Source organism: Trachinotus anak, unplaced genomic scaffold (assembly GCF_046630095.1).
Source record: "Trachinotus anak isolate AG129_WGS33_773 ecotype Australia unplaced genomic scaffold, CSIRO_AGI_Tana_v1 ptg000015l, whole genome shotgun sequence".
Taxonomy (NCBI): Eukaryota; Metazoa; Chordata; class Actinopteri; order Carangiformes; family Carangidae; genus Trachinotus; species Trachinotus anak.
Window position 1 is genome coordinate 10,158,574 of NW_027273866.1, and position 25,099 is coordinate 10,183,672.

Consider the following 25,099-nt stretch of genomic DNA (forward strand, 5'->3'; position numbering starts at 1 on the left):
AATCCACAGGCATATTTAGTACATGATGTAATTAAAGACTGTCTTTTAAGATAAGACCTTTAAAGGGGTTCATATCTCTCTAGTCCTCTTTCTCTGTTGCATGACTTGTGGCGAGAGTGTAACCACAATCTAGAGCAAACCACTGACGTGACACACAATATCCTGCCTTGACACTAGCTGCAAATGAAATTGTGGGGGCCGCCCCCCTCATATCTAAGATGTGAAGGAGGATAAACTATAGTGTCAAAGCTTGCATAAGCCTCGAAAAGAAAAAAGTCCCCAAAGATCCCCCACAGAGAAGAGCTGCCGGATGGGGTTGTGCTCCTACATCTGTAACCAGGGAATGACCTCAGTGCAGAGCTCTACATGAACACAATAGGAAGAGACAAAAACTTCTCAGTGCCTTAAAAGGTCTTAAAGAGTCCTTTCTCTTTGTTTTTCAGTGTTACAAGTGCTCAAGTGCACTTGTGATTATTGCCCTCTTGTTAGTTCCTCTTTTCTGAGTTCACTCCTTTTCTACCTTTTTCTTCACTGTCCTCCTCCTCCTCCTTCCTCCTCCTTCCTCCTCCTTCCTCCTCCCACTCTCTAAGCCTGCGGGGCTTATCTATGGGGGTGAGGGAGAGAGGAGAATGGGGAAGACAGGCACTTTCATGGCTGAGTTGGGAGCCATTAGCCCCCTGTGTGCTCGTCCCTGTTCTACCTCCTCTCAGTATTAATCTGCAGTGACAGCTTCACTGTTTACCAAATCCACCCAGGATCCTGGGGGATGACTGGCCGGCGCCACTCTGCTCCATTAACCTCTGACCTCCAGCGTTACGGCACCAGAGCCAGGCCCGGGGCTCGAGGTTAACTGACTCAAGCAACCGGTTGGACACCTGTCCGATGTCCGAGACAGGATTCCTGTCACACAGACACAATCTGTGCACAGAGATGTATCTCAGCTGGACTTCAGAGGATGGTGACATTTATAGCTTAAAGCTAATTTACATTTGTCTAAGTGCAGTTAGAACCGCAATGATTAACTGATTAATCGGATAGTCAATTGACTGAAAATTGGTCTGCAACTACTTTAATAATCAAATAATCATTTTATTCATATTTTTAAGTAAAAATGCTCAAAATGTGCTGGTTTCTGCTTCTCAAATGTGAAGATTTGATGCTTTATTGTACACAGTAGTGAACTGAATTATCTATGAATTTTACAAAATAAAATAAAATTCAAGACGTTGTTTGAAACCGTAACATCCTTCATTGTTTTTTGACATTTTACAGATAAAAGGATTACCCAAGAAGTATTGTTAGTTGCAGTTCTGTATGTAGTTTACATTTGCTTCAAATAACAAGATATACCGCCAAGAGGGCTGAGAGGATAGAAAGGAAATGAAACACTGATTGAAATGAATGAAAATGTAATGATGTAAAGAGAGGGCTGAGGACAGAATCCAAAGCAAAAAGTAGTTCCTCATATCCCTCTTGTCCTTCATCCTCTCTTGTCCAATGCATGACTCATGTCCAGTCCAAAGCAAGGAGGGTAAGCAAAAAGTAGTTCCTCATATCCCTCTTGTCCTTCATCCTCTCTTGTCCCTCTCATGTCCAATGCAAAGCAAGGAGGGGAAGCAAAAATTAGCTCCTCATATTCCTCTTGTCCTTCCTTAGTAAAAGGCCAAGGAATGTACAAGTTTGTAAGTTTGCTTTGGATGTTTTGGGGCAGATTTCCCCCCTTTTTTTCCAGGCAAAACTAAGCTATGCTTAGCTAGGTTAACTGCCTAATGGGCCCAGTTACATATTTACATTACAAACATTGGAGTGGTGTCAATGTTGTCATCAAACTCTCAGCAAGAAAGTGAATAAGGATATTTCCCAAAATGGTGAACTGTTCCGTTAATATTTACTGATAGATTAACTGATGGATTTCCTCAAGTGTGTGGAATGCCTTTGCTAATCAAGAACAAATAGCAGCAAAAGGCCTCGGGAGGAAGAAAATGAGCTGTGACACTTCTATGATGACTGGCTGTATCCAGACACCAGAAGGAGCCATTTTAACAAAAGAATACACAAAATAATAAAAAAAAGTATAAATAACTTAAATGTAATTAAATATGAGTGAATTAAAAACAAATGGTACCTTCAAATGGTACGCCACAGAATTATAACACTGTAATTCATCTATGTATCACGGTAAGTCTACAAACAAAGATCATTTTTTAAGGTTTTGACACAACAGGCAGGCTTCTGAGACCAGAAATCCAAAAGAAGTGAGCAGAACTCTGCTGACACTGCAGTGCTGCTCTTTATTTTCATTATATCCATCCATATGCCTTCTGATCCATTTCCCAGGCCGACCGCTGCATGTGAGGAGTATTACATTTTCTTCCTTTGAACTATCTGCTACAATCAATCTCTTTTCAGATCAGTCTTTAATGCGACTAAAGTTGAGTTAAAGAGACTTGCTAAAGGTCTTTCTTAAAGCTTGAATGTTTTTGAAAGTTACAAAAAAAGGCTGAAGTCAAAAAAAATAAAACATACTCTTACACAGTTCAAGACAGTCAGCTGTTTTGGTGCTCACAGCCCTACTAGGTCTGGTATGGTCAGTAGCTAATGGTGACTCATATTAGGAAACTTTGCATACTGCTGTGTGCCTGACATTGACAAGTCAGTTTACTGATCCATTGCTCAGGTTGGGTTGTTGTTGGAGTCCAGTCCAGAACAGGCTTTCATGCGCACCCTGAATGACAGCCACACCAAGAGGTCTGGTAAGGAGACTGACACAGCTGGGCTGGTAAAAACTACATGGATCCCACCAGGATTTTTTCCAATATGCCCCATGGTCATGACTGTGAAGGGTTTTTGGGAGTGATATTTCTCCTTACCTCTCAGAACAGCGTTCTGTCCCATAAAGGATCTGACATTGCCTGTTTGCATTTGTCTTGTTAATTACCGTCTCTTGTGGCCGTGGTAGGCTTTTGACTTGAAAGCTTGATTGACTAGCTGTTTTTATTATTTTCGTCATTTTTGTGGGCATGGTGTTGACAATGGCTGTGAGGGTCTAGTGTGGTTGGGGGTGTAGCTGATTATTCGGCTTGGCTTGCTCATCTGTAAAAGTCAAAACACGCCATTGCCTAAAAGGGATTTTGACACTGAGTCAGACATTTGTATTATTACTAGCTCAAACTTTGACTTACTAACTATGGCTTAACCACTCACCACTGACGTAACTTTACCGTAAGAACCCTGCAGAGCCGCATGTCATCTAATGTTGAGGGACATGACATTTTTACACAGATAACACAGCTCTCCTCCTCAACATTCACTCTTGTAAAGCACAAGTGCTCTGACTAAGCCACTGTGGCTGATCATGTGTTTACCCTGTGGTTTTATACAGGTTCACTCTGGGCCAAACCAGGTCTCTGGACAACTGACTAAGCAGTAGTTCAACAGCATCACACCACAGTGTTAATGCAAATCTCTGATGTTTGTGCTAGTCTGAATGTAGAACACAGCCGCTCCGCAAACACGTGTTGAGGTTCAGTTGATTGTAAAAAAGATTTGAAAAATACTTGCAAAATAACTCAGTGAGGTGGTTCAGTCTGAGGATTATGTGTTCAAAAGCTATAAAAAATATGTAATAAACTATAAAAATAAATGAATTGGTAGTGGACCAAACATGAAAGCTGATGTTGCAGATCTGTGTGTGTGCACAGTGTCACACTGCACAGTTATAATGAACACAAATACACGCACATTTCCCAGCAGTGTGTTGGCTTGCTGCAAAGAAACACGAGCATGCACACTCATAGGCACTCACAAAGACACTCATGCATCTCAATACTCACACTCACACACACACACACACGCACACACACACACTCACAAACACACACACACACACACCTCAAGCCAAGCCAAGTCAAACATACTCAGTCTTCTAACCAGACATGAGGAGTGACAAAGCACCACGTACTTCCATCAACAGTCAACAGACTCACTCCCCCTCCCCATTTGACCTCTGACCTTGATAACAACAAACTGTCATCACCGTCACTCCTGCTAGGTAAACACAGAAAACTAGGTAACACACAGAATGGTGTACTGATGCTGTGTGTGTGTGTGTATCTTTGTGTTAATGTACGCTCATGTGTGTTCTGTCCACTTTAGACATTTGGTTTGTGTCTGGTTTGTCCTTTACCCTGCTTTTTATTAAATCATCATATGCTCCGGTTTTATCGACTCTGTCCTTTAAATAACTACTTCCTAAATCCAGCCCACCTGGAACCGTGACCAAAGCCAACACTCTTCGATTTTTCTGCTGAATGTTCAGGAAAAAGCAAGGTTTACAGCAAGAACTGTTGCCAAAAGAGAAATATTTACCCAAGGTGACGCAAGCAGTGCCCTGCTACTGAACCACTCTCATCTATATTTAGCAATTCCTCCCCACCAGACCAAAGTGCTGCACTCATCAAAATAACATGAAAGACATAAAATGAGTCTTCTTACCCCCCTCAAGTTCCCCCTTATATAGTTAACCCTCTCAGCAAATTCCCAGTAGCAGTCACTGACACATCACCCCACTCAAACTGCTCAAGATGCTAACTACACATGTTCTTGCCTTTTTACCTCATAACCTCGCCTTATCATTAAAGACATTGGACATAATCAGCTTGTGAAATTTGGACTACAAATAAAAACACATAGGAGGCCCTCCTGGTTGCACACTCCCCCATCAGCCGCTTTCCACAAATCATACACAAATGTTTATGGGTTTTTCCACAAATTAAACAAATAAGGAGGGGGGGTGGGTTTGGGTCAGGGGAGAAGAGGGCTGTAAGGGGAGGGTGGGGGTTGAGCAAGGCTCTTGGACGGTGTACGAGTCAGAGTCTGGAGCCAGCTGAGTGCTCCTCCTCTCCCAGAGGAGCCGCCACGCCACGGCCAGCTGGAAACCATTGACTGGGAGTTTGGGGTTAGTGAGCAACAGAGGAGAGGGGCTTGTAGGACAAGATCGTGGGGGCCTGCCTGTGTCGGTGACTCCACTTTTTGTGGCCAAAGTAGGAGCAGAAACAGAGAGAAACAGAGAAGGAGAAGAACAAGTATGTGTCATATATATTTTCATGCTGGGAGTAAGAAAGAAAGAGAGAGAAAAAGCTCATCAATCATCAGCTGTGTTTCCCGAAAAAGGGCCAAAAGAAAAGCTAAAAAGACAAAAAAAATGTTTTTTTTGCCATGTATTGGTCATTCATGACAATCTTAAGGAACATTGGAACACTTTTCATTAAACTGCCTCAGCAGAAAAACAACCTCTGCACAAGTGTAGGATGAAGACATTGTGCTCATCTGAGTCATTCAGCACTTGACACTTGGGTGCAGTGTTTGAGCAAGTCAAGCCTGTGTTGAATTACTGCCATTTTTGTTAAAAAAAAAAAAAAAAAGTGGGGAAGTGGTTTTTGAAACTTTCTCAATACTCAGTTCTTCATGTCTGCAAGAAGTGCGTGGGTGAACCCGGGTGTTTTGAGTTTATCTTTGACATTTTTAAGGCTGGAATCAAGAACAACTTGATCTTGCATTTTATCTCAAACTCTGCAGAAGACATGTTGGAAAAATAAAGACAAAGAGAAAGAAAGCCTTTTAAAAGTATGAAGACATCAAAGTTCTACACAAAACATGACACAAACATCCTCCATCTGCAATACTTCAAACCAACACCACAATGGAACATAACACACTTAGCAACATGCAGCTTTAACCAGTCAGCTCTGTGATTGTAATGTAAACAGCAGAAAATTTCATCTGCCATGACATCAGACCCTTGTCTGACAATCATCACTCTCAAGGAGCCAGTACATCGTCCTGCACGACACACCAACACTCATGTGAATCAGCACTTTCTTGACAAGGAAGATGTTTAAGAAAGAAACAGACCTAATGATGTAGAAGTTGGTGCTTGGTTGAAATAAACACAATCTCCAATGAGGTTAAGTGAGGTAGAGAAATAAGATCTGAGCAGACACGAATAAGTCCAGCTTTGTTTTTTTTGCCCTAGTCTTCATAACAAATGTAACTGTATGTTTAAAGCATTACAATATATCACAAACACACAGTTTGTGTCATAACAAAGAGGCAAACAATGATTTTCACAATGAAAAGTATCAGTTTTTTTGGATTTTTTTTTGGAAATGAGCTTTTCTTAATCTCTTGCCAAGACTTAGATAAGAAGATCAAAACCACTCTCATGTCTGTTTAGTAACTATGAAAATGGATGCAGTTAACTTAGCTTAGCTTAAAGACTGAAAACAAAGGGAAACAGATAGCCTGTCTCTGTATCTGTAGCCTGTATCTCATTTGTTTGATTTGCAGAAAAACTTGTTAAAATGTGTTAATGAATTAGATGGAGAGACTTTAGAGGAAAACAGGCTACTTGTTTCCCTCTGCTTCCAGCCATTTAGCTAGGCTAAGCTAACAGTCTACTGGTTTCAGGTTCTTACAATGCAGACATGGGTTTTATATCACACTAGGATGATTTTATAACCACTGGACAGAGCCAGAGCAGCTGTGTCACACTGTTCCCAGTCTTTATGCTAGGGTAATCTAAACAGCTGGCTGTAGCTTCACATTTAACAGACATGAGGGTGGTATCAAAGTGGTATCAAATGAGAGTATTTCCCAAAATGGAGTGTTTCAGTCAGTAACTGGGCATTTGTCTCTACAAATCCATACAATATGTGATGCATGAACCATCACTGGTAAAGCCTGAAATGTCACTGATTTGCTCTCATTTCTTCCTCCTTAATCTGGCTGACTGAATGTCAAAGATTGCATCACTTTTAGACACTACTTCCATATTTTCTCTGCAAAATCATAACTACATCTGTTACTCAAGCCAAAAGGCATTACAATGAAATATGAGTTGTTTCCATTTATCCTTGTTTAACAAGAGATTTAATTCCCAAGTTCTCAAGATGCACTGATGCTACAGCACTGCACACACAACTAACATATGATTACAAGAATATGATCACAGTGTTTGGGTTTCCTACAGTCATGCCCCTGGGACAGTGGTCACAGCTTGGTGGGAGTCTAGTCATTTTCAGTTCCAGTGGGCTTCCTTTCCTCAGGCTGATTAGAAAGTCCGTAGTCCATTCCAGATGTTTTCTGAGGGGAAAACAAAATGATTCTCTAACTGACTATTCTGGTTTGCACATCACTGCAGAGTAGCAGAAAGATAGAAATCATCTCTTAATGTCATGCTACAATGTAGGTGCACGCGTGCAGTTGCATGTGCACCTGAAACTAGATATAGCATTCACTGAGAGTGGAAAAATACTCAACAGCAATGGCATCAAAACAAAGGGCATAAGGAACATGAGTTATTGTCCCCAGAATTTCACACTGCTTAATCACCAATGCCTATTCAGAGCAGCGCAGTTGTTTAACAACACTGGGCTAAGATCACCTTCATGACATCACCGGTTATCACAAAAGGTGACTGCCTAAGGAGTTCAGAGGAAATGTGCCGTGCTGTTGCCAATAGACTTGAGGCGATAAAGGGTGAAAGGATACCAGAGGTGTGGGGAGAGGAGGGGAAAACCTGAATTTCTGTCACATCATAAGTATCAAGGATATCCCAGGATCAGAAGTGCAGTCAGAGGCTCCCTCCGCGGGGAGTTTCCTCTTGGACTTTCCTTTGCCTAACTTGGTCATGGAGACCTGCTCCCACTGGCAGCCTTGTGTGGATTAAAGCTGTCAGAGGGATAGAGATGATCAACACACCTAAGCAGCATTTGGGCCAGGGTGTCAGCTCCGTCAGGGGTCCTGCACGCCTTCTCATGATGCCCTCATTCCTTTATGTAATCATTAAATCACTGACGGATGTGGGAGAATAACAGCAGGGGGCTGGGAAAGAAAAGAACAAGACGGAGACAGAAAAAGAAATAAACAAGGATCCACAAGGTGTTTTTCCAGCATTGCTACACATAATGATGTGAGATCTTATAAAAGACAGATGTTCCTTTAACATCACAAATATGCTCTGTTATGATCGTGTGTCTCCGTGTGTTTGCGCTTCACAATTAAAACATTTACAGACTGTGAGAGCCATGCTTCTAATTCAGCGTCATCCCTTCCAAAAATTCATCCACAGGAACTTGTTAAGTGCATGAGAAATATATTCTGATACTCAGGGGTTTGCATATCTGAGACTGTAGGTGATGTTCTCGTAAAGGCAAACATGAGTTACATGTTTTGCTCAGAGTCAAGTATTCTGTGATGAACTAATTTGTGAGAAAACCATGCAGCTGCTTTCTATCACCACTCACCCTCTAAAATACTGTTTCAGTTTGATGATGGTTGAGAAATAACTCTTTGGCAAAGTTAACTACCCACCATTTGAAAAGAAAGACAGTTATTTCAGGAAAGTGATATCATAATTCTTTCTGAAGGAATGTAGATTCTTTAAGTCCTTTGCAAAATCACTGACATGATTCTTTGTTAAACGCACTGATAAATTAAGTCTATGTAAATTTTTTTATTCCTGAAAGCTGTTTCGACAAGAGAAACAATGCACCTTTTATGAGACTAATATTCGACTTCCTGTGTAGTCCCTGAACTCAGTCTATTGTCTCGGGTCTAACTCAAGATGTTGTGACATGGTTTCCTTTACTGAGCCAATTCAGCCCTTTTAAACCCGAACAGTGGTGAGCTGTGTCCACAGGCGTGCAGCCCGCTGCTAGAACCTGAAGTGCAGCACGTATGGAGGAAACTGCTCCAGTTGGAGAAATCGGATCCATCTATGGGGAATATCCCAAAATAAACCCCTCTGTTCTCCCATATCAGGCCTTGTATAAATAAGATAGCACTGCAGGCACACTGCACCATGGGAATTAGCCAATCCAGTCCTGTAAACATCAGCCAATGACTTCTGGCAGGCTGGCTGGCTCTCAGGAGGGGAGGTTCTGCACTGGAATTCATAAATAAATCACTTTTCTGGGAGGATTATGTGTCCACAGTCCCCGTCCTCCCGACCCCTCCCCCCAAAAATAAACAGGGCCAAGCAGAAATAGCAGAGTTTAAGCACCACTACAGGAAATTATCCAGGCTTGTTGCTATAATTTGGGGACATTATTTTCGTAGCATTTGCATTTTAGTAAGACCAAAACTTTTCAGACCATGTTACACAGCCTCTTCCAGTCCCCTGTACGATGTGTGACTGTACATTCCAAGTAACAAAATATATTAAATACAAGTCACCAAAACTGTATAAAGAATCTTCTGTAGCATTTCACTGACTTATGATTTGATAAGAACCATACTCACCTTCTCCCATTCTTTAAACAGTTTCCAACACAAAACGAAGGTCAAGTGACCTTTAACTGTGTTGCTTGTTTTGCTATCCAGTGGTTGTTCGGGGGGACCGTTTGTGCCATTAAAAGGTTCCCAGAGGAAGTAATGCAACACTATTTAAACCTACTTACCCTGGCCCTGCCCTGGCCTTCACGTAATCACCTCCTTAGACAAACATGGGGCCAAGTGACAGACATAGTGGAAATGGCAAGATGGTTAGAATTCAGCTATGATCCTGCCATTAACAGTAGATCATTAACCTCTCTGGCTATAAAAAATAATTTGATTTGGTGACTCGCAAGTCAGAAGATGTGTAGGTGGTTGAAACTGGACAAAATTTGGTTCAACAGTGAGTGTTTTAGATGTGTAGGTTCAAACCTGGGACCCACTTCCAAGTGATAAAACCAGAGCGCCACATTGCACTCCACGAATTCCTAAGAAAACTATCTGGCACTTTAGCTGCTCCCGCTAGTCGCTAACCTTTTCTGACTGCTGTTTGGTGCTGAGCATGGAAAATGGGTTTTAGAGCTGTTTCACTGAAAACAGCTGCCTGACAATAACAAGAGTATGAGGCTGGTGAGAGTGAAAAAGTTGCAGCCAGTAAACCAAACCAATGAGCTGAAGGAGTTGGGTGACAATGCTGTTTGAGTTTGTCACTACGAACTGTATTGTTCACTTATTCATGGATAATTAATCCATTCTTATAATAAAAAAACTGATTATAGCTGCTTTAAAGGACCAGTGTATAGCATTAAGGAGGTTAGGGGAGGGGTGTTCAGTTGGTTGCAATCTGTAACCTCCCCCCTAGATGCCACTAAATCCTACACACTGGTCCTTTAACCTGGACTACTACATGGTCTTTTGACCTGAATATCACCAACTCAATCCTTGTGGACAGGCTAACATGGAAAAATAAATCAAGGATGGTTTGGTTCCTTGCTCTGAGTTGTGTATGGATTCCGTCAGTTTCATAGATCTTATGGAAACACATGAAACACTCACTGCTGCCATTGCTGGAGCATCTTGCACAGCAACAAACCTAAATATCTGACCGAAATAACAAGTAAGAACAAGAAATATTTGGTCTGAATGATGATGCATGAACATCATGGAAATGATAAAGAAGCATATAGAAGTGCTTCAGTAGATGACAGGTAAGGATGGGAGGATTTTCCGAATAGAGGAGGTGGTTGTTGTTCTTGTTCTTTTGTGCTGCAGATTCAATCTTGTGTGGGCATGAATGGGTTAAACGACTGAGCGGTGAGACGCATCATGCCTTCATTTGTGCACAGAAGCATCAAAGAACGGAGCACTCCTCGCCTCCTCTGCATGTTCCATACAGTCTGCAGCACTTTTTACTTTTACTCATACAGTACAAGGCACAGAAAAGCCTGGTGGGCGGGACGGATGTCTGCAAAAGGAGACACCCCCCCCCCCCCAACATCCTGTTCGATAGGTCTACACACAGGTGCTGCAACGCCACAGCACAAGCAGATACATGCCCTGACACACATATATGCTATATGAGACAGTTAAAAGTCAAGAAATAAAGGTAATTTTAACATCTGCTTATTGGTTACAAAAATTCAGGTTATTTCAGGTCTGAAATAGCATTATCACACTTTTTTTTAAAGTTAAATAACTAGGTCTGGGGAAACTAAGGGGGCTTTCTCTTTCCACATCAATAAGATAAGAACGGAAGTGACATAAGTTCCTGCAGCAAACTGTGCGGCAGTGGCACAAGGCTGATAATGAACACTGCTTGTGTTATGTTCACAAAAAAAAACAACTGACATTTGGCTGACGAGAACTAGTACAAATCTGAAAGTGATCGCTAATCTTCATCTTTATCAGTCATTTATCATCATCAACTCCTATTTACTGTTCTTTCCTGATGCTTGGCCAATGGTTTCTTGGTACTTAGTGACAAGTCTTGGCCATCACACTGAAACAAATGCCTTTCACTGAGTGAGAATATCAACCAGGTTGTGTTGTGGTGCTCATGTCAAAGTTACAGCTTATTAGTCACAACTTGATGATTTAGAGATAAGAAAATGTCCTGCAGTGACCTCTGTTAACCTTGACTGTAGGCCATGAATCAGGCCATTTTGGGAATTTTTTTGTTTGAATGTTATCAGATTAGTTCATATTTCCAAAACAACAGTGGGTTTATCATGGGAAACAGCACTGAGTGACTTTAATATTAACCTGACAATGGGATTTATTATAATTCATTTTGGCAGCATTGTTGTAATACTAATAGATGTCTCATTTTGGAATGAAACTCAATGAGATTGTTATGATCATGCCTGGACATAAATTCAAATGAATATAGTCCCGGGAGATTTACAACAGTTATACAGGTATAAAATTGATCTTTTGAGTCAGATCTCAAAGAGCTCATCAGAAGACAAGTGTGACTGTGGCCAGAGAGGACACATTGAGCAACATTGTTTGTAAACTGAACCCTGAACTAGCGACTGCCGGGTTCACAGCGTGAGTCACAGCCTGTGGTGTCGCCAGAGTTTAGCGGCTCGGTAAACAAGGCAACAGATTGCCAAACAGGAGAAAGTGCCTTGGAAAGTACCCAAGACGCTTTGCTATATGAACGGGGGAAAATCACCATCAACCTCAATCAAATGATAAGAGGAGACACTCTTGGCCCAAACTTAATCTCTACACACTGAGGAAAAAATTGGAGATTAAAAGTTAAGGCAAAAAGTTGCTACAGACTGAGTGTGTTTTTGTCTTTGTGCGTCGCAACACAACAAGGAAGAATGTGAAGCACTAAAGGTAATAAATGAGAGAGGCATATAAAGAGTCTGAAACTACAGCTCTGCTTTCGCTAAAAAGGTCTATTTTATCAGTCTGTGTGGCATCACTAATCAACAAAACAACCATTTAATTCAACGCGACCCTTCACCATCTGAGGGGGTTTTTTAGAAGCCATCCAACCCAGACATGGTCTCACCTCTTGTTCTGTGGGCAATGGAGTAATGACTCATCCTGATCCTAAAATCAGGGTTGGCCAAAGTCAGCATGCCCCTCTAGTTCTGATAATGGACCAGCTGGGCCACATGAAGACAGAGTCGACACATTGTCAAAGTCAAAAGTCTGGAGTTTGAACCCGCTCCACTTTGGACTTGGCTGGAGCTCAGAGAGGCTACAGGCCATTTGCTCAGTCTGATAAACAACTCCCAGGCAGAGAAATAGGCCGACTGAGGGGGAGCTGAGCTGAATGTACGCATATCTTACACACAAAAAAAGGACATGATGTTTTACATATTGGCAAATGAGCCTTCAACTTGCTCAGTTCAAGTATGTTTACATTATTTTCTTCAACTGGAAACTTGCAGACAAATGCATTCAAAGGAGAAAATTGATCAAATAAAGTGACCTGAGAAAATTCTAACAAATTGTAAATGGTGTTGAAATAGCTCCACAAACACATCAGAAAACAATAAATATACTTTTAAAGGTCTTTGGGAAATTGGTTTGCTTACTTGTTGTGAACTTTAATGTGAGGTGATGTTCCAAGATGACAGTTTATTTAACATTTAACAATGTCACTTCCGTTTTACCAATGGGGAAAAACTGGAAACTGTCCAACAACGACCTCGACCACTAGGACCCCTGTTACCTCCTGGCACAAAGTAGTCACATGAGTCTTGTGAAAAATTGTCCCGCATTAGGCATCAAAAAAATATGTGATGTCTTGTTTCCAACTTATGTAGCAGAAGAATCAAACTTCTAACAGTTTAGGGTTTGAAAACAATGCTGCAGTTTTGTAGTCAATGGGTGATGGCACACCACTAGTATAATAACTTCTCTATTTGCAAAGACAGTGCATCAGTGTTTCTCTTGGCCGACCATGCACATCGGCACAGTCAAAGCTGAACAAAGGTGAACAAGGGTTAATCGCACCAAAACAGGAAGCGCACTCCTTAATTCATTTGTCGTGCAGGCCTCATCTGAAGTAAATGGAAAATGGAGAAAAGATGTGTAGTGTAACCCTACATTAACTAAGTGTCAACTGGTTTGTGCTAATTGGAATAAAAATTAGTTTAGAAGTGCACAGCATCAAAGTACAATGTTAACTGACATGATAATGGCCCTAACGTGGGTCTGCTTTATTACCTGGGTCAGCTTAATTACCTTAATTACCTTTGGGCTGTGTCAAAAGATTTCCACAGGCCTTTCTCACAACAACCATTTTGACTTGTCACAGTAGGACAACAGTGTGACAGTGAGGCAGCATGCACAACACTAAGACCCTGAAACTGAAGCAGAGAAATGGACTTGTTGTTACTTACACCTGCACTTTTCCTACTGTGATAAAATATCATAATGTCTGGTGTGGAAAAGTGGACACACTGCACAGAGGATGGGAGGAACTGAAGGTTAAAGAGGGCCAAGCAGCTTACTTTTGGTGATACGATATCTTGTATCACTCCCTGTTACAATAAACAGAAAAATACCGTCCATGAATTTGTTATACAAACTGTATAAACAGAATTAGTATTTAGTATGGAATTGTGACAAATTTTTTCTTGCCAGTGACACACTAGTAAAACTCACCAAAGGTGTCCTACAGCAGACAAAAATCACCTTCACACTTGAATATTTGAATGACAATGACCACCTTTCCAGTGGGCTATTTATTGCTCATCATTTCCCCAACAACCTGCAGTTTGTGGGCACTTTAAAAACTTTCATGGGCATTTTTGCCCCCAGTGCCTGTTGATTATTGAGCCTGTTGTGTTTGCACAACCTCGCATTACATCGAGAGATGAGCACAGGAAGTGGGCTGAAAGGGGAGTTCTGTTAGACCTAAAATAGCTTGTCAAACACCAAGATGTATGTTTCTAAAGTTTTCTGCTTGGGTGTGTCCTCTATTGTGCTCTACTAACAGCTTATTGTAATAATATGAAGGGAGAGATATTTTTAAAAACAGGTGATGAAGCCTCTGCATTGAAGGGAACCAGTTCTCCAGGAAAACCATAGCTTATACAGTCCAAGTAGAGCCTTATGCAACCGGCTAGGTAATTTATTTTAACCCACTTAGGAAAGAAAGAGATCAGTGTAGTGGCTGCAAAGTTCATTAGCCAGTGACACTATTTCTTGGAAGTCTCGAGGGTACTGTCTGTGTCGGAGGCATGAGGGCTTGACGTGAAAAGTTGGTACTCCAACTTCGAGGAGGTCACCTCTTTAACAGCCATGAATCACACAAAAATCAACAAGCCAAGTCACTCCCACTAGAGCCTTTTTCCATCAAACTACTGAGGGTCATATAAAGTACATGGCACTGTCACTGTACACTGTGTAAGGGAGTGCAGACTAAGAGATAGGTCATAAAAATATCTCACCACAGTATATGAACCTTAATACTTTAACCTACTTCAGGAAACGTCTGTGTAATAATTCACCTCAGATTTATGGTTTTTCTCAAGCTGAAGGAGTGAAACTGTCATTATCATTGTCTGCAGAATCCCCCCCCCTCTTTTTTTCATATCTTTTCATGATTCATTTAATTAGGTTGCAACTGACCTACAAATGTTGTTGACATAATTCAGGACAGTGGATTAACACACTTGTCGCGGGACAAAACATAACAGAGCCTCACATATAGTGGAAGGAAGATGTGCCGTACGACTGTAGACTAAACATAAACACAGCAGGAGTTTACATTCAGAGCTCTGGGACTGTAGCAGCACTGGCATGGCTGGTAGCAGCAGCTTTACCACAGCTGCAGATGTGCAATGTACAACCACTGTACTGTAAGTTGATTCCTAGTCAACGATGCATCTGTTCCTAATCTTCAATAATACTCTGAAAATCTGAAAATTACAAGTCACAATATAATTTCATTACTTTTTATGTTGGTTTGGGTCTTTGTTCTTTATATCCCTGCTTCATGTATGTACATAAGGGATTGTACACTCGATACAGACACTTCAAGAGTGTCCAAGAGCTTCTGTTTCGTCATTCTTTACTGCAGAGGTCCCGGGAGCAACAGGAAAGCAGGAAGCTGCGCCCTGGCCCCGCTCCATCTTCCTTTAACCTTGCTCAGACTGCAGCCAGGCTGAGTCAAGGCCACAGTCTGATCCACTCCAATTTTTTATTGTGTTACCACGCATGCACGAAGGCGTCTTTATGGTTTTTTTTTTTTTACATACACACAATCCCTTTCAGATGCTTTCTTTACACAAACCTTAAGCCCACTGATACATGCAGAGGAAATATATTAATTTCCCTAAAACTCAATCTCTACCAACTTCTCCTATCTCCAAAAACCCTGTACTCCCACTCCTTTCTTCCCCCTCTCGTCCTCCATCCTCCCAGCCCCCCCCCCCCCCCCCCCCCCCCCCAAATCTTCTGGGCCCTCTCACTGACAGCTGGCTCTGATTATGGCTGTGAAAAATGGGGCAGTCACGCCAGCAATCCCCCCCCTCCAGCATTCCTACAGCATGACTCCGCACTTTCTCTCCCTACTGGTGCTGGGCCTGTCTCTGCCTCCCTCCCCTCTGCATCCCTCTGCTTTTCTCTGTCTTTCTTCAGCTGTCTTTCTGTCTTCCTTTCTTGCTTGCTTGTTGTTTTGCCATTTAAATACTGTGTACTAGAAAAGAAGGAGTTAAAGTTTATGCAAGCAGCTGTTTGTTTGAGGGGATTTGTGTCTTGCAGTAATGGAAGTTTTAAAAAGGAGCTGGAGACAGAAGGTGGAGAGTGAAAGAGGAGAAAAAAACTGAATAAGATATTATGTTTAAGTTAGTCATGCAACAAAGACAGATGGAAGAGATACTGAAGCGGCAGTCCACAGCTTCTTCACATATGGAGCACAATTCAAAAACAGAATGAGCCCACACAAGAGTAAACAAACTCCATCACTGCCTCGCGCATACCTCTATGGTACATTACATGACTATATAATGATTACAGCATGTCCAAGAGCACATTGTTATGGCAGATTTTTATTTATTTGTCTAATCTGAACAAGAGAACAACCGCTCTGTTGGTTGGCCTGAGCATAAACAGTGAGTGCCGGTTGGGTTTTGTTACATGACTTTGCTCCGCTGAGGCAATTCAGACCATAAAAAGCTGCAGTTTTAGCACATCTATCCACACCTGTGCTAGTCTGCCAAACTTTCCACCTTAGCTGCATCCACTCTCTTCTGCTTGATATACTGGAAAGTAGGAAACTTGCCCAGAATTCCTAACTTGATGCCATAAAACCTAGAACAGTTGGCTGGGAAATTATTTTCTTCATCAAGAAATATGAACTGGGGATTAATAGATAGGGTTTCACAAACTGAGCAATAAACCAAAATGTTACAGTTGAATAACAGAGTATACTATAACATCTAATGAAACATTTTACTATATCTGCACAGTCCTGAATTTATTATGAAGATCCACAACAGCTTTGCCAGAAGGACATAGTGATGTGGCTACATGACAGGTTTATCTGTGGTTGCACAAGCTACCTCATCGCTGACAATGCTGTGTCTTTTCACGAGATGTTTGTTTACTAAAACATGTGGCATGATGACAGGTAATAAATTGAGGCCTGCTGAAAGGTTTATTGTACTGTAACTGTAAGATCAGATATGAGCTTACACTCTGCCTTCAACTAAGCCATTCCTATTTGCCAGATATTAAATTAAAGATAGGTGTTAACTTAAGCTCAAAGCTAATTGTCTAAAAAAGGGCAAATAATGATTTATGATTTGGAAAATAGAACAAATGAGTAGCAGTTATCATCCTGTCTCTTAAATCTCATCCATTTAAAATTTTAAACACTTTGATTAAAAAGAAGAGGCTTTATTTTTACTCTAAGCAGACTACAGCCATGCTAACGGTGAATGCCTGCATGCTAACATGCTAACAATAAGAATATTAACATGCTGATATTTAATAGGTGTAATGTCCACCATCTTACTTTAGCGTGCCAGCATGCTAACATTTGCTAATTAACACTAAACACAAAGCAAGACTGTGGTTGACAGGAATCTCATTAGTTTTGCAAGTATTTTATCAGAACATAAGAATTCTTATTTTGAACTGATGATGGTGCTAGAGAAAAAGTCAAGGATCATGGTAATCATTAGATTCAAATGATTCGGCCTGAGGACATGAAATCTATCTAAGAGTTGTTGCGACATTTCACTCAAAATCACAAATGTTAAGTCCTTTGTAGAAAATCGTAATGAGCTGTAAGTATAAGATCAGATATGATCTTCAACTCTGCCTTCAAACTATTCAATGACGCCATTGCTTGTTTTAGCCAGACTAGATTAAAGCTAGCTAAGCAGGCTTTTAGTTTTTAAACTATGAGCTCAGTCAAAAGTCCACTAAGTACAGGTAAAAATTCCAAATGAACTGAACGTCCTTGAGCGAGCAGTAATTTTCCTACACCCTTCACTGTATCTCCTGTATCTGAAATACCTTGATAATCTCTGTTCCACTGTCTAATAGGGAGCAGAGAGGGTTGTTACAGCATGAAGTGAACGCTCCAGAGGCCAGCAGATGCCTTGTGTCAGGTTGCATAAACAAGATGGAACACTTTCATCCATCATGCTGCTGAACTGGGAGATTTAGGCCCTCTTATCCGGCTCAAGGCATCTCGTTGAAGCAAAGACATTTTCAGGGCGCCGACCTTGATACCTCCTTGGAGATAAATCATGACTGAATTCTGAGCTCTACAAATACCCACTCTGTGCCTGACTCTCTTTCTGGCCTCAGAAAAGGGTATTAACATTATTATATCACAGCTCTTCATACTCTAATTGTGTCAAAGTGTTCAACCCTCATTTATTCTGAAAATTATTATGATAACATTTTCATCTCACATGACACAAGTGTGATGGAAACTGTTGATCCAGAGATGACAGATTCATATCCTGTGTGTGAGGACTCTCAGACAAAAACACAACAGCCTCTGGCTCGAGTCAACTGAGGCACTCGCCTATAAAGATGTAATCATACAAAGTCCAAAGTCAAGAGCTTCAACCCAGGATGTGATATTAGTCTAATGTCTCATTTTCTAATGTAAACACACAAAGTGTACGTCAACACTGATGTCATCAGTCAATATGAGAGTTTGTAGGTGCATGCATGTTTATGTGAAGGTCGTGACAGTTTTCTGCGGTATTTCAAATGTGCACTCAGCTCATGCAGTGAGTCATGCACTGAGAAAATTGCCCACATTGGAAGCTCCAGTACTGTACTCTACCATGGTCCCACCTACACATCAATTTCTCACCTGCTAACTCTGTTCCATTCTGTCTCTGCATGAATTCATACACTTTGTAGATTACATTAAAGCATGATTGTTTATAATTTTAACCAATGTGGATGATCAAAGCAGGTCAAGTTAAACTCCCCAGGTGCCTGGAATCAGCTGTGCAGGCCAAGTCTGTGCAGCCCAACACTGAGGTTTTATTAAAATAAATGATTGAGGTCACCATATTAAACATATTAATAGGTTTCCCCCCATAGGGTTTCTTCTCATGTGGAACTCATTTCATCCTCACTCTTCATAATATCTTTGATTTTATTGGATCGTGCTGACTCTGTGTTGGCGTTTTCAGAAGATCTCAATGAATGTCTCACATAGAAACTGACCGCATCCTTCTCTAAGTGTACGTGTGAACACGAGCCAGCATGAAAGCAGAGTAAACTCCTTCTTTTTTTCTCATTTAAAAAGCACAAGCTGGACAAAGAAAGCACAATTAGTATCAAAAGCTCATTCTGTGACCGACTTATTAAAAATCCATTTCTTGCTGCAAAGTGTCTAATAATGGTGAAGTAGGTGCATGTTCAGTTCCCACCAACAGCATTTGGAGTGTTCTTCCCTCTAAGTGTTGAGTTGGAGGGCTTTAGTGGAGTAAGCACGGTTAACAGACAATTGAAAGGTTTCAATGAGTAGAAAGGAAGACTGTTTGGGTGTACTTTGGCAGCGGTTTTGGCATATGGTGGTACTGGTAATGGTATGAAGGTGGGGACTGTCAGCTTGGGATTTTTGGTAAATGTGCCATTATTTACGAGTCGGGTGGGCTGAGGGGGACAATAAACTTTCATTTCTGGGAAAGCCATTCCATTTTACTAGACTTTGTAGAACCTATAAGAGTGCAAAGCAAAAAAAAAAAGGGGGCAAACCAGAAAGTATTTAACAAGCGCAAGAAGTGTTTCCATATTCAGCTGTCACACAACACAGCAATAATGTGAGTACTCCCCAGGGCTGACACAGTCACATTGGCTGCCATTTTGGCCTGATGTGACACTAATAGTGCTTACTGGAAACATACACAAGCAGTTCTGTGTATGTTTCTAAGGGCATGTTAATGACATTAAACCACTCACAAAAGCGAAAACCAAACTCAGTGCATAATTCATACCAGTTTTTGCTTGTTAAAGCTTCGCATCACCAACAGGAAAACTTGCTGACACACGTATTACTGGTCAAATTACAATAAACATCTATCTTGACAAGTAATTTAGTCTCATATTCAGCCTTCAGCTCGCATTGTTCTTAAATTAAAGGAAAATCTGTGCCAATGGAGTAAAGTAATTCTGCTTGTTCCCAACTGAGTTTCTACTGTTTAAGGAAGTCTTAAAGAAATTAGTGTCATTACCTTGAAATGAGTCATAATACACCAGTAGCATGAAGAAAACAACATTTTCATAATTCCTGAAACAAGTAGCCTTGTGTTGGAAACAAGTGGACCTGGCCATTTTTAAGGCTCAAAAATGGACTAATTGACTTTTCGAAACGGTAGTGTTTAGGGTGCACACAAGTCTACGGGTCCTGACTTGGGTGCACTCAAGTCAGGACCCGTAGATGCTTCCACATTTTGGCAGACTGGCAATTGGACCCCTGTGTGGTATATGGCTGTGGGACAATCTCCATTGTCCTGATGGATACAAATGGCTGGAGCCCAGGAACTGCTCTGGACTGGATGTTAGGCCCTGGCAGCAGAAAATTATAGCTTTGGCCAGGAAAGTCAACCAAATGGGCTAATTCTTCTCATTCAGCCCAAAGGACTCCACACAGCTGCACTTTATTTCACTGCCAGGGAAGAAAGCTGAAAGAGGGTAGAGGAGAAAGAGAGGCGGAGTGGGGAACAGTTGGGGGCAGTTGGACTGGACCAGCCTCAAAGACCCAGAGGGTTGTTGTCTTTGAAAAAAAAAAGCTGAAAAAAGAAGCAGCTTAGACTCATCTTGGACATCAAACTCTATTTTGGGCTGTGCTGTGTTTGGACTGTGGGTAATCACACAAAATCCTTCAGAGTTGTTTTCTTTGAGTGATTGGGAACGCTTTTGCAAAATTACAATCAAAGAGGTAAGATGGTGATGTTTTCTGGCCCCTTGGAGAACATAAAATGCTGTTTGAGCCTTTGTATTCCTCCGAGGAAATCTTTCTACCATAGTCTCCTTGATCTTTATCCACATAGCCTGAGTTTTGCTCATTTCCTCATCATTTTCCATTAAAGATAGAACGGATATACTTCATGAGCTTATGTGACTCTCTGGGAGTCGCGGCAGGTCACAGAGAAGAAAAGAGCAGTAGTTTCATCTCATGAGGACAGGCGAAGGTGCAGTTTAACAGATGAATAATCTTTTGCTGAAGCTCAAACACATGTAGCTCTCAAGATAGCCATATATTTAAGAGCACAGAGTTCACCACTACACCCACCTGCAGCTTTTGGTGAGGTACACTACTTGCTGTCTCCTAATAAACCATGAGCTACAGTGGCCTAGGGAGCTCAACACACTGCAGCTGAAGTTTTACAAACTTCAACTTTGCCTAATTGATAATATGACTATTGATTGATTTTAATTGATTTTAATCCTGGAAATTGGCTTGCAGCTTGGGCACAAGTTTAAGCATACACAGTGAAAACATTCGTAGACATAGTCACACATGACAGAAACCTACTGTATAGGCATCATACCACGCAGACAGAAACAAAACAATACAGCAATTAGCAGTATGCAATACTACACAGCACCAATCTGCAGTGTTTGTACAGGTGCAAGAATGTGATGTAAGAAACTGGTGTTAGCATCAGAAATTGCACTACAGAAAAAGAGAAACATAGAAACTCTCAAGGTCCTCATAATATTGTAAGCACTAACCAAAAGTTTACTACCAACATGGAACAAAAATCTCAAACCATGAAACCCAGTAGAAAAGTCAAGCAATGCTGTATCCAACAAATGGCCTGCAGACGATTATAATTTGTTGCACTCTACCAGCAATAAAGACAGGCACCAAAAAGGGTTCAAATTAGTAACTGCAGTAAAAATAAAAGCAAAGTTTTTCATGATAAATCATCACACGCTGACAACAAGAAGGAATTTGACACCACCGTATGCCCTGGGTCAACTGAGGACGGCTCACAAACAACTGATCCTATTCTCGCAGCTTGACAACATTTAATCGAAACCACGCTTCCATCAATTCACACATCATCAAAAGCTAATATCATTTGCCACTGGCGAGCTGTTGTCAAACACAAAATGCACCCATGTTCTCGTCAACAGCAACTGGGGGGATGTCAATAACCGGAGAGTAGGCACGTCCAATTCAATAAATCGGTCGGGATGAAGTGTGAGAAAAGTGGGCAGGGTCACACGGGCGGTTGGATTTGTGTATTGTCCAGAGCTGGACACATGGACTGTGTAATTCTAGTCCAGGAGTGACCACACAGGGCTGGTTGTGAGGTCTGGGAGTGCTGGAGAATGGAGACAGATGGGACAGGGGCAGGATTTTTTTGGTGAGAGAATGCTTTCCACTGTTCCGACGTTATACAAAGCCCATTGATTTTTTCCTGTGTTGAGTGAGGAGCTGTGGAATATCTTGTTTCAGCGTCCGCCGCATGGTCATGACACCTGGACCAGGGTCAGGTCTGTCCGGACCCCAACAGAGGCACGCTGAGCCCAGGGGGAACTGGACACAACAAGCACTCTCTGCGTCCCTAACCCTCTCGTCACTGAGTGTGTCTGCGCAAAATCAAACTGTCCCCTTCCCATGAGCCCTCTGGATAGACAGAAAGATTGTCCCTCAGGAAACGCAGGTCAGGAAGTCAGAAGAGGAAGTTGGGCTTTCATTCTAAATACAACCCTCCTCTAGAGACCGGCGTGTCAGCATAGAACTGGGCAGTAAATCTCCTTTAAACGCTGACCCCTCACTCTCTTGTTTTGTTGCTATTTTTGTGACCTTGTATTTAACCAAAACATCATTATCCTTCTGTTTTGCTACGAATTGGCATTGATGGGGCCAAAAGACTTTCATTTCCAAGATGGTGTTTGTTTTGAACTCTGGTCATGTAATGCTGTGACATGTCAGAGCTATCCGAATGAGCCAAGGCTCACATTGATGCCGCATCCCACCCAGTGTGAGATGAAGGGCAGTGGAAGTGAGTGGATGGGCAAGTTGGAGGGATTCATGGGAACAACATCAGCAAGAGCAGTTGGCGGTTCACCACTAACAATGCTGTGGCTACTCTTATGCACAATTAATCGCTGCTAGTTCTTATTTTCCTCCCTCCCTGCCTCTCTCTCGCTCCCTAACTCTCTTCCTCTGAGGCTAGTTTCACCCTGAACGATGACCACAGTGCTCCCCATATGAATTCGGCAAACATGCCATGAGACATGAAAGGAGGCAATCATGGTGCCCTGGCTGTCAAAGCTTATACAGACAAGAACAGGATCACACAAACTGGGATGTGGGGAGGAGAATGTATACAGAAATAAAACCCACGTAGTGTCACAGCGAACGTGGACTGATGCTTGACAACATATTCAAGAAACCAAACTTTCGGGCGGCCCGATGGTGGAGTGGTTAGGGCGCGTACCACATGAGCGGAAGCTCTTAGCAACTGAGGGCCGGTTTGACTCCCGACCGTCCTGACACTTTCCTGCGTGTCACCCCCCCCCCTTTCCTGTCACTCTCTACTGTCCTGTCAATAAAGGCAAAAAAGAAATCAAAATTTTGTTCAGTTTGCTGGGGTATCCAGCCTGCTGATTGCTCAACAATCAGCAGGCTGATGGTTCTGGCAGTATTTCGAAAGATGTGCCCACATGCTGAGGAAAAATGGGAAGTTATAGGACTATTAAGTAATCTATGTCTTTTTTTATAGGACATCATGCTTGAAGTTGAAGCACTGTTGTAATTGCTTGGATGTTACTTGCGTATTTCTATTTTATGCTACTACACTCTGCTACATTTGGTTGGAAATGTAAACAATTTTAACTCCACTACATTCATTTTACTGTTTTAGAATACGATATTGAGATATAAGGCTGATTACAAGTTAAACACAAAATATGCTGAGTTGTAACAGATTAAAGTGCCAGTACATTATTTAGTCAAAATTAGCTCCACCTCAATGATGATTAAATGATCAAATATATGACAGAACACTCACAAGGGCCTTTTTTCTATATACTGAGTACTCTTTATACTTAAAGCACATTTTGCTGATAATAGTGTACTTTTACTTGTTACATGTTTACACTGCACTGAGGCGACATGTAGATAAGTAAAGGATTTTCCATCACTTGCATGCTTGCTTGTAATTGACATAATAATTTGGTCATATTTTTACTGCAAGATTAAAGATTAAAAAATAAAATTCTAGAGAAGCTGTGATGTTCCACTTACAGTTTCTCATAATATCCTTCATTGTTAAGAAATTGAAAATGTAAGTGTGTGTGTGTGTGTGTGTGTGTGTGTGTGTGTGTGTGTGTGTGTGTGTGTGTGTGTGTGTGAGGGGGCTGTTTCTTCCAAAACAGATACTTCAGCTGGAAAATTAACTTCATGCCAGTTTATGGCAAACAGCTAAGTCACTAATACTCATCAACAACCAATGACCACATAATATGTACCAGGCAGCAGTAAAAATACTTCTTATTCCTCCTTTTTAGACATTGTTAATGAATCTGTGGTCACCCTGAGTGGGATGTGGTGCAGCACAGCTTGAGATTACCACACACCTTGTGTGAGCATTTGTGTTTTGTATCTGATAAGTTTCTTTGCTTCATACAAGGCCAGTAAGTTAGTGTGTCATTGCAAGCACTGATTACACAAGACACAGGTTTGTGCTGAGTCCTAATTCCCCTCAAAGCCACACAAGGAAAGAGTTGTGTTTGACTGAGCTAAACCTGCTTGTGTAATCTTTTATTTTGAATTCTCAGTCAAGGTGTACACATTCTGATAATCTAAATTTATGCTGTAGGCAAACATAGGGACACTTTAAATACTTCACAAAGTGAGGGGAGTAAATAGGAAGCGGTGTAACCAGAGGACAGAGAAAAGAAAAGAACTCTGCCCTCTGTTGTTTGTCAGGGGGAACTGCAGTAGGCTGCCGCCATTGCAGTCACCACAGCCAATTTGATGTGTTTCTCTATGACTTCTTTCATCTCTAGTTCAGATAGATAAAAATTTAACATCCTGTCAGCCCACTTAAACACTATCAGTGACCTCAAGCCTGGTCCCCATCCTCCCTTCTGAGGAGAGGTCATCAGAGACGACAGCGCAGGAGGCAGAAATCAAACCATCCAGCAGAGGCTGAGGAGAGACTGACTGCAGCTCCTACTGAGACTGATGGGCCCTACAAGCCAAAGGAGGACAGCCCTGACCTCGAGGAGCACAAATTCTCAGAAATAAACTCCGGAGAGAGAAGCCGGCTCTGTCAACAGCCAGTGGAAAATCCTGCCTGAGGAGCTGAGATTTTGTTTGTTCCTTTTGTATTTGTCTGTGGAAGTC

The 25,099-nt window shown here is 41.6% G+C and overlaps 1 protein-coding gene across 9 annotated transcripts in view; it reads right to left on the reverse strand.

Moving 5' to 3' along the window:
* Positions 1-1,077: 1,077 nt before the first annotated feature.
* The window catches only part of tmem229b (transmembrane protein 229B), a 121,880-nt gene continuing 97,858 nt past the window's right edge, over positions 1,078-25,099 (reverse strand). For 6 of the 9 annotated variants that reach the window (XM_071498943.1, XM_071498946.1, XM_071498947.1 and 3 more), the window contains one exon: positions 7,762-7,884. The gene's annotated coding sequence lies outside the window, so the exon portion shown is untranslated. Of the gene's footprint in view, positions 7,144-7,761; positions 7,885-25,099 lie in introns of those variants that run through there. The other 3 variants (XM_071498950.1, XM_071498948.1, XM_071498949.1) reach the window with 1 other exon arrangement.